General features: G+C 40.4%; 1 long non-coding RNA gene across 1 annotated transcript in view; it reads right to left on the minus strand.

Annotated features, from left to right (window-relative positions):
• Positions 1-16527, minus strand: part of LOC106147519 — a 27680-nt gene extending 11153 nt beyond the window's left edge. Inside the window, exon 1 of the long non-coding RNA XR_001232443.1 lies at positions 16479-16527. This is a non-coding gene — a long non-coding RNA (uncharacterized LOC106147519). The remainder of the gene's footprint in view (positions 1-16478) is intronic.
• Between the last annotated feature and the right edge of the window lie 686 nt (positions 16528-17213).

Consider the following 17213-nt stretch of genomic DNA (forward strand, 5'->3'; position numbering starts at 1 on the left):
CTAGTCCCTCTATAACAGATTCAGGAGAATTTTTGCATCTATGCTCATTAGAGAGATTGGCCTGTAGTTCTCCTTTTTGGTTAGTTGTTTTTCTGGTTTTGGTATCAGGGTAATACTTTCCTCCAGGAATGAGTTTAGGAGAATTGCTTCCCTTTCTATTTCTTTAAAGAGCTTGAGAAGAATTGGTATTAAATCTTCTCTAAATTTCTTGTAAAATTCAGCTGTGAATCCATCACGACCTGGGCTTTTTTTTGTTGGTAAGTTTTTATTACATTTTCAATTTCATTGGCTGATATTAGATTATTCAAGATTTTTATATCTTCTTGATTCAGCTTTGGTAATTCATATGTATCTAGAAATCTGTCCATTTCTTCTGTTTTCCACCTGATGAGAGTAAGGATTTTCAAAGTAGGTATTGATGATCTTCTGAATTTCTACAGGATCTGTAGTGATATCATGCTTTCATTCCTTATTGCATGAATTTGTGTTTTATTTTTCCTTTTTTTGATAAGGTTGGCTTGGGGGTTATCAATTTTACTTATTCTTTCAAAGAACCAACTCTTTGATTCATTAATTCTTCATATTATTTCTTAATTTCATTTGCATTCATTTTTGCTGTGATCATTATAATTTCCTCCCTTCTCTGGGCTTTGAGATTAACTTGCTCTTCTTTTTCTTGAAGATTGAGGTGTAACATAAGGTTGTTTATTTGTGTATTCTGTTTTCCTGATGTGGGAATCCATTGCTATAAATTTCCCTCTGAGGACAGCTTTCATTGCATCCCACAGGTTTCAGTAGCTTGTACCTGTATTTTCATTTGATTGTAAATAGTGTTTAATTTCCACTTTAATTTCTTCTATGACCCATTGGTTGTTCAGGAGGCTGTTATTTAATTTCCATGTTTTCATGGAGTTTTTGCAATTTCTTTTATCATTTATTTCCAGTTTCATTGCACTATGGTCTGATAATATGCACGGGATAATTTCAATTCCTTTGCATTTACTTAAGCATGTTCTATGAACTAGCATGTGGTCTATTTTAGAAAATGTCCCATGCCCAGGTAAGAAGAACACATATTCTAATGTTGTTGGGTGGAATACTCTGTAAAGGTCTACTAAGTCCATTTGTTCACATATTTGGTTTAGTTCTGTTATTTCTTTGCTGTTTTTTTGTCTAGTTGATCTATCTCTTTATGACAATGGAGTGTTAAAATCCCCTGTTACAATTGTGTTATGACTTATTTGATTTTTCATGTCTGTTAAAATTTGCCTTATGTAATTGAGTGCTCCTATATTTGGTGCATATATATTTATGATTGTTATCTCTTCCTCTTGTAGTTTTCCCTTAACAAGAATATAGTGACCTTCTTTATCTCTTTTAATTGTTGTTGGTTTGAAGTTTGCATGGTCTGCATACAGAATAGCTACTCCTGCTTTTTTTCTGAGTTCCTGTCCCATGGAGTATTGTTTTCCATCCTTTGACTTTCAGTCTATGGATTTCCTTTTGAGTTAAATGTGTTTCTTGTATACAGCATATTGTTAGATTTTGTTTCTTGATCCACTCTACCAGTCTGTTTCTTTGGATTGGTGAATTGAGGTCATTTACATTAATGGTTATTACTGATATGTATTGACTTATCCTTAACATATTATTTTCCCACTGCTGGTCTTTCTCCGTCTGTTTCATTGCTTGCCTTGCTTGGTAGTTCTTTTCTGTTGTTGGTCTTGAGATTGTGGTTATTTCTACCTTTTTGTACAATATCTTTCAGTACTCTTTGTAGGATTCGTTTGGTGCTCATGAATTTCTTCAGTTGACCTTTGTTATGGAATTATCTTATTTCTCCATCAATTTTGAAAGATAGCTTTTCAGGGTACAGCAATCTGAGTTGGAAGTTGTTTTCTTTTAGGACATGAAATACATCAGTCCAAGTTCTTTTTGACTTGATGGTCTGTGTTGAGAAGTCTGCCATGATTCTGGTGGGCTTTCCTTCATAGGTGATCTGTTTCTTTTCTCTAACAGCTTTTAATATTCTGTTCTTTTGCTGAATTTCTGGGATCTTCATTATTACGTGTCTGGGTGTAGATTTATTTTGGTTATGGCTAATTGAGGTTCTATATGCCTCACTTATTTATATATAAGGTATATGTCCCATGCCTGGGAAATTTTCTGCTATTACTTCTGCAAATAGTCTTTTTATGTCATTCATGTTGCCTCCTGCTCTTTCATTGACACCTATCAGCCTTATATTGCTTTTCTTTACATCATCTTGCAGCTGTTGAATTGTTATTTGCTGTTCCTTTGTTATTTTTGAGATCTTTTCTTTCACAATCACTACCTGCAATGCTGTCTTCAAGGTCTGAGCATCTATCTTCCATTTCATTCAAGCAGCTCTTCCAGCTTTCAATGGAATTTTTAATTCCCTGAATGTCTTTTTGAATCTGTTTCATGCATTCTAATTCTTTCCTATACTGTTCATTCAAGGTTTCCATCATTTTTCTGTGCTACTCTTTTTTTATCTGTCTTCTTTTGATATGCCCTGCAATTCTTTCATTATGGTTGGCATTTCTTTTTTTACCTGAGCAATTATTTCTGATCTGATTTCCTCTATAGTCTGATGTACTTGGTTCTTTACTTCAGGTGCTATCATTTCAGAGATTTCAGGTGTATGACTTCCATGTTCTTCCATGTTGATATTTCCTGGATTTGTTCTGTGTGGGGTGTTTGGCTGAGATTGCATTTTGCTTCTTCTTTTTGTCATTTTCAAATCTCCCTAGGTTTCCCGGGATTCAGGTTCATTCCTGAGATGGTGGCAGGAGGCAAAGACAGGGATCCCAGGCTCCTAGACAGCCCACCAAGGCTTCCTGAGTCCAAGGCCCTTCCCATGGTGGTGGCAGGGGTTGCAGCCAGAGGACCCAGGCACCCAGACAGCTCACTGAGGCTTCCCGAGTCCAAGAGTCCTCCCATGGTTGCAGCAGGGGCCAGGGCCAGAGGATCTGGGCTCCCAGGAAGCTCACTGTGTCTTCCCGAATCCAAAGGCCCTCCTGAGGTGGCAGCGGGGGCAGGGCCAGGGGACCCAGGCTCCCAGGCATCTCACCAAGGCTTCCTAAGTCCAAGGCCCCTCCTGCCTGGTGATTTCTTTTGATGTGCAAAATTTTTTTAATAAGATGATGTCCCGGCTGTTAATTCTTTGAAGTATTTCCCATGAAGTTTGGTTTTTCTTCATGAACTCTCCGCCTACCCCTATGTCTTCATGATTTCTACCTACTTTCTCTTCCAGTGGATTTAATGTTTCTGTTTTGTTATTTAGATTTTTTATTAATTTTGACCTTAACACATAGTGATAGATATGGTTCTAGTTTTAGTCTTCAGCATGTGGAAAACCACTTTGTCCAACACCATTTATTAAAGAGGCTATCTTTCTTTCAGTGAACATGGTTGGCCCCTTTGTCAAAGATCAGGTGGCTGAGTGTATTTATAGTTATGCCTGCATCTTCTAATCTGTTACATTGATCCTCGTGTCAGTTTGTTGTTGTTGTTGTTGTTGTTGTTTGCCAGTACCATGCTGATTTTACCACAGCAGTTTTGTAGTGTAATTTCAAGTCTGGGGTTGTGATGCCTCCTGCCTTGCCTTTGTTGCCCAGGATTGCTTTCGCTATTCTAGGTCTCTTCTGGTTCCAGATGAATTTTAGGAATGTTTTCTCTAGATCTGTGAGATATGCTAATGGTATTTTGATTGGGATTGCATTAAATCTGTATAACAGTTTTGAAACTATGGCCATTTTTACAATATTGGCCCCTCCAATCCATAAATAAGGAGTATCTTTCCATTTTCTGAAATCCTCTTCAATCTCTTTTTTCAGAGTACTATAATTTTCAATATATAAATCTTTTACTTCCTTTGTTAGATTAATTCCTAAGTATTTCTCCTTTTGGGGGGATGCTATTGTGAAGGGTGTGGTTTCCCTAATTTCTGTCTCAGTGTGTTTGTTGCTTGTGTACAGGAATGCTATTTTTTTGTTTTGTTTTGGTTTTTTTGTTTTTCTCCAGTACCGGGAACCAAACTCATGACCTTGCGCTTGCCAGGCAGGGGCTTTTGACGCTGAGCTAAATCCCCAGCCCCTGGAATGCTATTGATTTTTGAGTGTTTACTTTGTATTCCACTACACTTCTAAATTTGGTTATTAAATCTAGAAGTCTTTTAGTGAAGTTTTTGGGGTCTTCTATGTAGAGTATCATATCATCTGTGAATAATTATAATTTAACTTCTTCCTTTCCTATCCTTATTCCTTTTATTTCTCTTCTGTATTTGCTGTAGCTAGAGTTTCCAGAACAATACTGAACAGAAGTGGAGACAGTGGACACCCTTGTCTTGTTCCTGATTTTAGAGTGAAAACTTTCAGTTTTTGTCCATTTAGTATGATGTTGGCTGTTCCTTTTGCTAATTATTATGTTTCATTTTACTCTACATTTTCTTTAAAAACTCACTCAAAAGAAATCTCACTAAAAATCACCCACAAATGCCCTCAATTCTTCACATCCAAGATAAGCCCCCTCCACCTGTTCCTCGGGGCTCAGAGCTGCACACTTACCACCTACCATCTCTCTCTCCACTGCCAGTCATCTGTGTCCCCACCTGCCCACCTGGCAAGCTGTCTTCATAACATCTTATACTTCATAAGTACTCATACTTCACCTTTCTCACTCAGAGGAAGTGAGAAGAATAGCAATAATCATACAAATCAGAAGACAGTGGGATTTAGCCACCGGCCCCAGGTGCTCTCTACCCACAGTTCTCACAAGCTGCCCCTCCTACCTTCTGGTATTTCCTCCTCATCTCCACACCTCCTTTATCACCTCTAACCTGAGCATCCAGTACTCTTATCCCCTACCTCTTCCTAACTCCATCCCCTCTACTTCCTACAGATGCCCATAAAGTCAATCAAGTTTCAAACTCTCAGGGCCACAGCTCTGGCAGAAAGCCCAACTCCCTGTCTGGCAGAGTGCACGAAATAGAAGACACACTGGCTTTCCAAAGTGGGAGGGCTGCAGTAGGAAGACCACTCACAGAAATCCCTGACCCTCCCCAATTCCCAAACTCACTAGCCTACAACCTCAGGAATATTAATCTCAGAGCTCACCCATCTGTCCTCTTTCCCAAAAGCTACTTTTAAAACTATAATAATATCAAACTTTCATTTGGCTTTGTTTTGCCTTCTGGGAACTATAAGCATAATGGGGACAGGGGTCCAATCCTGACTCTCTCTTTTAAGACTCTGGGCCTTAGACAAGTCCCTTCACCTCTCTAAGGCTCTGTTCCCTTATCTATAAGATGGAATATAGCACCCATCCTACAGACTTGCTTTGAAAAGCAAAGTAATCCTGGGACCATGAGAACATGCTTTGTCAAGGTGTTGGTTGTTGTTACAGAGAAAGGTTTCTTCTATTGTGTATTTTGAAAAAAAAAAATAATGTAATAAAAAAGGTAATAGACACTTGTGCTTCCAACATGATGGAGTAGCAGAAAATGGATTTATTCTCCCTCCTGACCAAACCAAAAAGCCACAAAAGAAAAAACTAAAACAACAGTTTTCATGCCAGCAGGCATCAGGCAATAAAAGATAATGATCCCTGTGAGACAAAAAAACAAAGTGAGCCTGCAGCTGCCCTACCTAACTGCCTGGAGAAGAAATTGAGGTAATGGAGCAGCGAGAAGGAAGCAAAGCAGAGGCTGGCACACAACTTATGTTGAGGAGGCAGAGCTTCAAAGGGACAAAGGTGTCTGGGTTGGACAGGGAAGAATACCAGAGACGAGACAGCCACGCAGAAAGAAACATCCAGAGGCACCTAATGGGTCCCCCTCACTCCCCCACACAAAGTATCAGCAGAGCACTGAGCAGTATACACACTACCCAAGGCCATAGAAAGAATTAAAGACTTACAGGCCATAGCTGCTGGTCCTGAAGGTCAAGAACAGTGCCTGTTCCTACCAGCCAGACTATAACACCTCAAGCTTCACAGAACATTCCATAGATACTCAGTCTTGCACTCACAGTAAGAATAACTAATTCTACACTGTGCACAGCCCTGGTCCTTCATAATAAATCTTCAAAGCAAGATACAAAAATATAAATAAATAAAATGTTTCACATACCTTAGTTGTTTTCCAAAGTAAAACTCAAGAATATTTTCAAGAATACTAAAATAGCCAGCAACCAACAAGGTAAAATTCACCATGTTTGGCTTCCAATAAAAGATTAGTTTGCATGAAAATAAGCTGGGAAAGCAGACCCAAAAATAAGGAAAAATCAACTATAACCAAACTACAGTTGATATAGATGTCAGAATTAACGAAGGACATTAAAAGTTATTATGTTTTAATACACTGTATATTTTTCTTTAAATTCCTTAATCTTTATTGTTAGTACATGTTTGTGTACATACTGATTACATGTACATGTACATAACACATCTTACTTCTTTTTTCATCCCCTACCCCTCCCATCCCTCCCAGCTCCTTCCAATTCTTGATCCCCTTCCCATTTACAAAAGATCTATTTCCACTTTTTTCTTCAATTTTTTTTCTCCATCTCTTTTTCTCTCCATGCCCTCCATCTCTGGTTAAATGCTTTATATTTTCAAAAAAGTTTACTAGATGCATGGAAGGCATATTTTGAATGCCAAAATTGAATTTTCACTAGTCAAAGCAACAATTTCTGAGATGAAAAATATACTGGCTCACATTAATGGTAGATTAGTCATTAATATTGAACTACCATGAATGCAAAGACACAGCGACAGAAACTGTTCAAAATGAAACATGTAATAGGAAACATTTTTAAAAAGTGAAAAGAGCACCAACAAACCACACTACAACTCCATGCAGCTTGCTATCCATAGGAAGAAGGTGGACAGAAAAGTATTTGAAGAAAAAAATACCTGAAGCTTTTTAGATTTTATGAAACTACAAACCACAAGTTCAATAAGCTCAAGAATCTCCAATAAGGAACATCATAAAATTGCTCAAAACTAGTATAAAGAGAAAATCTTAAAAGAGAGAGAAGAGAAAGCATGTAACATATAGAGGAACAAAGATAAGGATAACACAGATTTCTCATCAGAAGCAATGCAAGCAAGAAAATAAAGCAACATAATGAAAGTGTTACAAGAAAAACTGTAAGCCTGGAGATACACTTTATGAAGAACAGTCAGTATTATTAGTATTCACTTCTGTCCAAACTGGCCCATTTATCTACCATGATCTCAATTAAAATATCAAGTAGCTTTTTTGTATGAATTAACAGGCTAGCTCTAAAATTCATGCAAATGACTGGAAGAAACAGCCACAACCAAAAACACACTCAGCCACCTAACCTTTGATAAAGGAAGGGGCCAAACAAACTCACTGGAAGAACGATAGCCTCTTTAATAAGTGGTGCTGGAAAAACTGGCTTGCCACCTGCCAAAGACTGAAAATAGACCCAAGTCTATCACCATGCACCAAACTCAAGTCAAAATGGTTCACAGACCTCAATATTAAAACAGAAACATTAAATCTATTGGAAGAGAAAGTAGGTAAAAACCTTGAAGATGTAGGGGTAGGCAGAGAGTTCATGAACAAAAACCAAACTGCACGTGAAATGCTGCAAAGAATCAACAACTGGGATCTCATCCTACTAGAAAGTTTCTGCACAGCTAAAGAAATCACCAGCAGAGTAAAAAGAAAACCCACAACTTGGAAAGAATCTTAGCTGACTGTCCCTCAGACAAAAGGCTTCTATCTAGAACATATAAAGAATTAAAAAATATCAGCCCCCCAAATTCAAAGACCCAACCCAAAAATGGGCAGCTGAGATGAATACACACTTAGATCATGAAATACAAATGGCAAATAAATATGTGAGAAAATGGTCAACATCATTAGTCATTTGAGAAATGCAAATTAAAACAACATTGAGATTCCACCTTACCCCAGTAAGAATGGCTAGCATTAAGAAATCAACCAATAACAAATGCTGGCAAGGCTGTGGAGAAATAGGAATCCTTCTCCACTGCTGGTGGGAATGCAGACTGGTGAAACCACTGTGGAAATCAGTTTGGAGATTCCTCACAAAACTAGGACTAGAGGTTCCATTCAATCCAGCTATTCCCCTTCTGGGTATTTTCCCAGAAGATCTGAAAACATCATATCACAGTGATATATGTGCACCTATGTTCACAGCAGCACAATTTGTAATTGCTAAATTGTGGAAGCAACCCAAATGTCCATCCACCGAGGATTGGATAAGAAAATTGTGGTATTTTTATACAATGGAATATTACTCAGCTATAAAGAAAGATAAACTTGAGGCTTTTATAAGTAAATGGTCACAACTAGAGACCATACTCATAAGTGAAACAAATCAGACCTGCATGTGCAAGCACCACATTGTCTCACTAGTGTAAAACCTGAAAGGGTTAATAAAAACTCGGAGGTATGGTAGACACTGTGAAATGATAACAAAACGCTCATGGGTAAAAGGCAACTGGGATATGGGAAAAGAGGAGGGAAAGAAGGAGAAATTTTGTATATATGTAGATAGAGGACAGTTAACATAGTTGATCTACTGTCTTCTATTTCTTTACTGAAAGAAACTGTTAATGAGTTCTTGATTGATCAATATTGCATATCTCTATTTGTTTTCATGAGAAACCGCTTTGAGGATATCAATATGTAATACAACAAGCATTGTTAATTTTCTACCACTTTGTAACTCTGTATTGTTTGTACTGTTCTTTTGCTATTTTGTAGAAGGTTATCTGTCTGTTAATGTTTCCCTCCTTTTATTTCTAAAATAAATTTTAAAAAATAAAAAATAAAATTCATGCAAAGAACAGAAAATCAAAGGAGCCCAGATTCATACACACAAATCTGAAAAAGAAGAACAAAGTTGAAAGGCAAAGAGATTGCGTGATTTCAAAAATTATTGTAAAGCTGTATTAATCAAGACAGTGTGATATTGGCATCAAAATGGTCATTCAGTTCAATGACACTGAGGGTTCAAAAATAGACTTTATACATATATATATACATGGATTTTTGATAAAAGGTACAAAAGAAATGCAGTGGACAAACTAGCCTTCTCAATAAATGGTATTTTTAAAAACTTGCTACCTATTTCAAAAAACAAACTTATATCCTCTATAAAAATTACTAAAAAATAGATTAAATGTAAACATGAAGCCTAACAATATAAAAACTCTACAGGGAAACAAAAGTACTTGGACTTGGGTAACATATCATATCCAATATGTTTTAGACCTAATACCAAAAAGTGTGACTCATTAAAAAAACAATAAACTGGACTCCATAAAAATCAAACACTTCTGCTCTTTAAAAGACACTTTCAAAAAAATAAAAATAAAATGGCAAGCCACAGATAGGAAGAAAATATTCATGAACCTTATAGGTAATAAAGCACTTATATCTAGAATTAAAAAGCACCCAAAATTCAACAATAAGAAAACAAACCTTTTGAATGATTAAAACATTTGAGTAGCTATTTCACAAAACAAGATATACAGATGGCAAATAAGCAGAAGAGATGTTCTATGTCACTGGTCATCAGAGAAATGCAAAATAGAACCACAATTAGATACCACTCCATACTCATTAGAATGGCTTACTCTGAAAAGACTGGCCATAACAAGCATTGATGAGAATGTGGAGGAACTAGCCAGTTACTCTATGATCCAACCATCCCATCCCTACATATTTACCTCACAGAAAAAGAATTACACATCCCCATAAAGACTTGTACACAAATGTTCATAGAAGCTTTGTTTATAATCATCTAAAACTGGAAGCAATTCACATAGCCATCAAGAAGGGAAGATAAACAAGTGTGGTACAGCCATCCATCAAAATACTTTGCAGCAATAAAAAGGAATGGATTCTTATGAAACAAACAATGTGGATGAATCTCAAAATAATCAGGATAATCGAATGAAATAAGACAAAAGGGGATATGCTACATGGTTCCATTGATAGAAAACGCTAGTGACACAAAGCAGATCGGTGATTGCCTACTGGATGAGTAGGGTTGAGTGCAGGCAAAGAAGAAGGATGACAAAGAGACATGGAAAAATATTGGTGGATGGTGGGTATATTCACTACCCTGAATATGTTAATGGATTTCGTAAGAGAATACATGTGTCAAAACTTCTCACTATCTTTTAAAAAGATAACATAAAGGATATCTTTATGCACCCAGTACAATCTACTTCTGGTTTTATGGGTATTTTTTTAAACTTCTATTTTGAAATAATTTCATACTCACAGAAGTCTTATGAAGAAAACATATTTTCTGAATACCCTTCATCCTGCCCTCGCCAATGCCAACAATGAAATAAGCATGGTACAACTGTAAAAGTGTACCTAGTTTTATTTCTCCTGTACTCCTTCTTTGGGTGAACTGGTTGCAGTCCAGAAGGTCCTTCCCCTTCAGGTAGACCTAGGATCTGGCCCCATTCCAGTATTCTGTCTGCTGCTCTGTGTGCAACTGGCACGCACACCCAGGACATCTCACCCTCTCTTCTCCAACCCCATCTTGTACAAGCCCCAAATCCTACTACTAACTGCCCCCTAGACATCCCGTCAGCTATCCTGCAGATACCTAAAACTGAATGAAGGTACTACTATTCCCACCCCACAAAATCCTCTTCTTCCTGTGGTCTTTAAGCAAATAGCATTGTCGTCCATCACTTCATCAGGCATCTCAAATCCTCGCTCAAATTCTGTTGGGTATTCCTCCACATGCCACTCAAACCCATACCCCAGGCCCTGTCTTTCCACCCGCACCTTGATTCAGGCCATGATGTCAGCTCTCCAAGGGCAGCTAGAAAAAGCCTTAAGCAGTCTTCGTATGTCCAGTCTCTCCCCCGATCCAACCTAGACTGATATTTTTTAAATGTTCACCGACCTCCATCACTTTCTGTTGAAACCCCTGCAATGGTTTCTGGATACCAATGGGTGACATTCTGGCTCCAAACTTCATAATTAAGGTCCTTACAAAAAATCTCTCTTGACTATTAACTGGCCTTAAAGAAGTCATCAGGTGACAAGCAATTTCTTCCCCTCCCAAACCTGCCATATACCCTCATGCCTTTACTCCATTGTTCCCCAACCCAGAAAATTTCTCTTTGTTTCTTCCACTGGGAAATGCCTACCTAAGATACAACTCTACTTTTACCCTCCAAATGAAGCCTTCTCATAAATAATGGACAAATTGCAAGTCCATTTTTGTGTACAAAGAGCCCTCTGCACACACTTGAACAGCTTCTATGTGAAAGCTTAAAGAACATTGTTTCTACTTATCTCCATTTCCCCAGCGCAGGACAGGACTGGGAGCCTTATGGAGTGACAGCTGGATGAATGGAGAAATAGATAAACAGATATATTTAGGGATAGATGGAAAGAGAAGTAGACAGATAGAAATAGGATTAGATAATAGATGGATTGTGAGATAAACAGATGAATGAAAAGCCAAATGAAGGGTAGGTGGGTGACTGCATGAAAATATGAATGTGCAGATTTATGTACACAGATGGATGAGGGAGAAGGAATGGAGTGAGGTACGGATGGAAAGTTCAGGGCCAGATTGCTTATTTCACTTTTACAGTGCCCCAACTAGAACCTGAAATACAGTAGCAGACGTAAGGATGAAGTGACTTTATCATTGAAGCACTAGATCACTATAGTAAAACTTTGGACTAAGAGTCAAAAATCCTGATTTCCAACTCCATCTCTACCTACAAAATATCATAGGCAATTTAACTAAACATTTTCAATATACTCTTCTGTAAAATTGGCTGGCTAAATTAAATAATTTCCAAGGTCTTTTCTAAACACCCTTTGTTTTCCTGTCTTGAAGTTGTATGATTCTCAAATAAGGCTAAGCCAGGCTTGGTAATGCACAGTTAAAATCCCAGGACTTGGGAGGCTAAGGCAGGAGAATCACCATGAGTTCTAGGCCAGCCTGGGCTATATAGTGAGTTTAAGGCCAGTCTGAATTACATAGCAAGACTCTGTCTCAAAAAGAAAAAAAGATAAGGCTAAGGAAAGGGAGGAGGGACCACATTTGAGCAAATGTGTTTACTTACAACTTGTCCTAATGCAGAGCTGATCCCAGATCTCTGCCAGCAATGCGAGAAAAAAGTTAACACACTCCAGATGAGATGCTGTTCAAATTGTCTGGCTAAAAGCCTTGTGGCAGAAATGAAAGACAGGCTGATAACAGAGCCTGAGGGGGAGTTAATAGTGAAACATGAACCTCTACAAGGCTGAATTTACCCCAAGCTGGAAGAAAAGAGGGAAGAGCCAGTCTACATGAAGCCTTCCCAGGGCCCCGGTTGCTGACCAAGTGTACTCTTTATCCAGAAGGACAGGATTTGTTTCTAGAGAATGTGGTCTGTCCTGATAGATGTGCACCTGGACGCTTGGCATGCTCTGGAGTAATAACTGTACGAAGAACACATCTATCATTAGTTATAGATCAGGGTATGCTATCAGATATCATATGTCTATGACAAGTCCTGGTTATATATCACCCTGTCATCTTTTCCAGCAACCCTGGGAGTCAAGAAGGATGACCCTCACTTCACAGAAGAAAAAAAGCATGGCTAGTGAATGGCAGACTTAGAGTACAAACCCAGGACAGCTTGGCTGTTTCTGCTCTCCCTGGCTGCTGTCTTGGCAGGCAGCTGCCTTGGAACTGGTCAGATAATCCAGAGACTTGGCTCAAGCCACACCAACCTGCAGTGACACATGCCAGAGCTTGCCTGGGCAATATACAATATGCTTTCATGTTAATTCAAGCTGGCAACGTGGACCATCACTTCCACTTTACTGATGGGGTCACTGAGACTCAAGGTGACTCGGGTTAAGTGACCCGGACATGGTCACAGAACTGGTAATGGTGATTACATCCCTGGGAACTGCAGTCTCAAGCCAAGCCTCTTTATTTTGTTCCCATGTGGTGGCTCTGGGTGGACACCTCTGAGTTTTGGCTAAATATTCATTCCACCCAGCTTTGGTAAAAGCATCTGAATTTCCTTTGGGGAATCATACCCCTTCCACCCCACCACCTACAATCAGTCCATGTAATTTGGGCAGAAGTGATACACTCTGTACTTTCTGTTACTTTTTCTTGCCATAGTGATTACATGTGACCAAAGATGTCCAATGACACTCATGTCCATTGAGACAAGAGACTAGGGCATGGCAAAGCTGGCTGGGGAAGTAGGTGTGACCTGTTAATTACAAAATCCCAGGACACATGTGCAGAGCAGTTCCCAAATCCCTTCATGTGGACTTCTCACAAGAACTTGAGCAGGTTTTCAATGACCTGGACCTGACATCATTCTGAGGAGTGACTGATACAAGAAGGACAATCCACAATGAGTTTTGCTGCTGTGTTCCCACCTGCATGGTGGCCCACCCTCCTGCTATAGGATGTATGTACTTCTTTTTCTTTTTGCACTTGGCCCAAACTTGCTCTGCAGAGCTTGTTTCTTTCCCTGCTTTAATAAAACTTTGCTACCATTTCTACTTGTCATGACAAATCCTTTGCTCAGGACAGAAAGAAGATACAAGTCACCTCCAGAAAGAGATTCCAGCACCCAAAACTGAGTAACACCATGACATTAGAAACTGCTCCGAAGAGGTACCCTCTTTATGGTAGAGTTCCTGAGCTGGTACTATAGAAGCAAGGAGTTGCTGGGATCCACCTGTGACAGCACAAAAGGAGAAGCGGCCATGGAGTAAAGCCAACATGGAGAAAAGGAAGAATACAACAGAGTTTCCTAGGGACACATTCTGAGACCCTGGATCAGATCCAGCCACATCTCTCTGTATTCCAGTACCTGAGCCAGTTAATTTCCTTTCTGCGTAAAGTAGTCTGATTTACGTGTCTCTTTCAGGCATTGAAGAGGCTCCAAGGCAATGCTGCTCCCCTCATCACAATGAATTAGCGTTTGTCTTCTTGGCTACTGTTCTATGACCCAGGGCACTTGAGGGCTGGGACTGGGTCAAAGGCCACCTCTATGTCTCAGTGCCTGACTCGCCCATGCTGCGTGAATATTTGCTGAATGAATAAAAACCCAACTTGACTCCAGAGCCTTTGTGCAGTTGGAGGTATGTTAGGCCCTAAAGAAGCCCGACTTCTCCAGCCCAGCCCACCCTTTCATCTCCTTCTTCTCTACCAATTCAAAAGCTACATCCTCTGAAATCAGCCCCCCAGCCTTCTCCCCAGTTCAAAAGTGCTCTGGTCTACCTCTGAACCTCTGTGAAAAGTTTCTGCCTGCTATAGTAATTAGCATCCTTGCCTGAGCTCTCCTACCAGACTTAGAAGTCCTGAGGACAGGGGCAAAAGTGAATTCCTTTTTTTTTTTTCATCAAACCAGCACATGGTATTCTCCAGAGTGCAGGAGACATTTTCTAAATCCAAGAAATCGTTTTATAAACATTTACCAACTCCTAATACATGCCAGGTACTGAGAATACAGAGGTAAACACAGCATAATGGTTAAATGTAATGATGATAATAATAACAGCTACCATTTACTGAGGGATTACTTTATGCCTGGCATTGATATAAGCACTTTATATGTATTAACTCATTTAACCCTCAGAGCAAATCAGTGAGGTAGCTACTACTACTACCCATCTTACAAATAAGGAAACTAAGCTCAGACATGAACAGTCTGTGCATGGTCACAGAGACGGCAGGCAGCAGAGTCAGGATGGGAACCCAGGCAACCTGGCTCCCGATCCGTGCTCTTAGCTGGCACCCTATGCTGTGGGTGCTGAGTGCTCAGTAGATTGCTTCGTCATAGCTCTGACCTTCCCATTCCTAATGTCTGTACATCCTATTTCTGGAAAGAGCTTGACTGAAAATGGAATCAACCATCCATGCCCAAAGATTGTGAAGGAAAGAGCTTGGATTTTAGAATGAGCTACACTAGTTTGAATTTCTGACGGCACCATTTTTAACCTGTATAGTAACCTGCGCATGTTACCGTAACCTCCCCGAGCCTCCATTTCTTCAGGATTAGTAAGAGTTAGAAGAATCCCTAGGTGAAAATCACTTAGCACAGGGCCCAGCCCCTGCCACACAACCTCTGAATGGAAGCTGCTGTCACGGTACATGCTGTTACTGCCATGGAACAAAGTCAGTGTACAGAGCTTGGCACAAGCACATTACCAAGTACCGTAAATACACTTCAGGTCTCTTTCTGCCCTCTTCTGGATTTGAAGTTCCCTTTATCTATCCGCCCACAGGATCAAATGTTCCAGGCTTGGTGGGGAGGTAGGAAGCTGGGGGCGTGGGGGTGTGCAAGATGGAACAGGCCCCAGGTTTCTAACTGGCAGAAGAGCAACTGTGGTTCATCTTCAGCTCTACTGAGCAGGCCCCATATTCTGTGCCACCTGTGCCCTTGAAAAATAAACATAACTGCCAGAGAGATGCATGCTTCAGCTGCTGCTAATCCTAGGCCACAAGACAAGCAGGAACTCAAGAGGAGCCTGCAGTGTGAAGTGTCTTCCAAAAACGTTAGCAAATACATAAGAGTGAAGAGGGAATACACAATTAGGCTTCAGAGAACAGGGAATGGAGGCTGAACCACAGACCAGTCTCCACCTTACAGAGCACACCGTGTTTTACCCTCAGCCTTGGTTCTACTGCCCTCTAGTGGCCATACAGGGGCCAACAGGCAGGTTTAACACTACCTGCTGAAGAAGGGAAGGGTCCTCCAAGGAGGGAGGGTTCACCGGATCTTTGAACCTTGGCAAAACCAGAATCCCTTCTCTCCCTCCCTCAGCCGCTGGCCTCTTTCAGCCTCTTGTTCACCTCTCCCTTAGACTTCTGCAACATCTTCCTTACTAATATTAATAAAAATAAACCTCTACTACAGAACGCTTCCTGTAGGCACTGTGTTGAACACATGCCATGGGATTCTTGCAACACTCTTGGGAAATCAGTGGTGTCCTATTTATTGGTAAGGAAACAGGCTCGCACCAGTTAGAGCCTTGGTGGCAAACCTTCTAAAGCCTGAGTGCCCAGACTGGAGCCCCAAACTCACTTATTTATCACAAAGTGCCAACACTGCAATTAAACCTGAATACTGAGGTTTTAGTGTAGGAAAAAAAAAACAGTTATCCAATGATCTGCCACTGCAACTTGGTTCAGGTGCCAAAGAAGGGGTTCTGCATACTCACTGCATCATGCATGCCATAGACTAGCTACCACAGAGTTAGAGGACGGCCAAGGCGTCCCTGGGAAGATCTGAAGCTTAAACCCATCAGCGCCCTGAGTTAGGCCCACATACCTGATTCACCAGCAGCAACAGCATCTCCCTGTGAATTTGTTACAATTCGAATCCTCAGAACCACAACTCCAGTCTAGGGAACTAAAATTTCTGGGTTTAGGACCTAGAACCCTTACCTTAAAGGCAGCCTTCCAAGGAGTCAAGGTGCACCACTGTGTGCTCCAGGGAACTCTGACTGGGGAATCGCCACACTGGCCCAGGTGTCTTCCTAAGACAGGCGCTCAGCTACTCAGAGGCCTTCCAATCCCTCAGGCAGGCCTGGGTCCAACTTCTTAGCACAGCAATAGACCTCTTCACAGCCAGCCGCAAACTGCTTCTCCAGGAACCTGTCATGCTCCCATCAGTCTAAGGGAAGCCGCTGTTGGAGGGGGAAGAGAACATAATAGATGGAGTCCTCAGGGCTATGTGCAGCCGCTCCCTTAGTAGCACACAGGGTGGTAGTTACTGCTCACCTGTGGGAAAACCCTACTACCCAGAATGAGGAGGAAGGCACACTCACGGCCTGGGACCATCTGACAGTACAGCCCAAGTGCTTTCAAGCTGAAAGGACCAAACTGTTACAAAGGTAGACCAGAGTTCCACACCTGTGGGATCACACGTTATACAGGCATGAGCTTCCCAGGTTAGGTTCTGTGTATTTTTTACATTAATATTACTAGTACACTTTTGATATACATAATGATCACCTTCATCACAGGGACTTTGTACCTGTACATAATATATCTTGATTCGTTTTTCCCCATTCCCCTCCCCTCAACTCTTTGTCCCTCCTTATTTACAAAAGCTTTGCTTCAATTATTACCTTCTCTTGTTTCCTTCCATTCCCCTCCCCACTCCATTGTTCCCCCTTC

Source organism: Chinchilla lanigera, unplaced genomic scaffold, assembly GCF_000276665.1.
Source record: "Chinchilla lanigera isolate Chin_1 unplaced genomic scaffold, ChiLan1.0 scaffold00007, whole genome shotgun sequence".
NCBI lineage: Eukaryota > Metazoa > Chordata > Mammalia > Rodentia > Chinchillidae > Chinchilla > Chinchilla lanigera.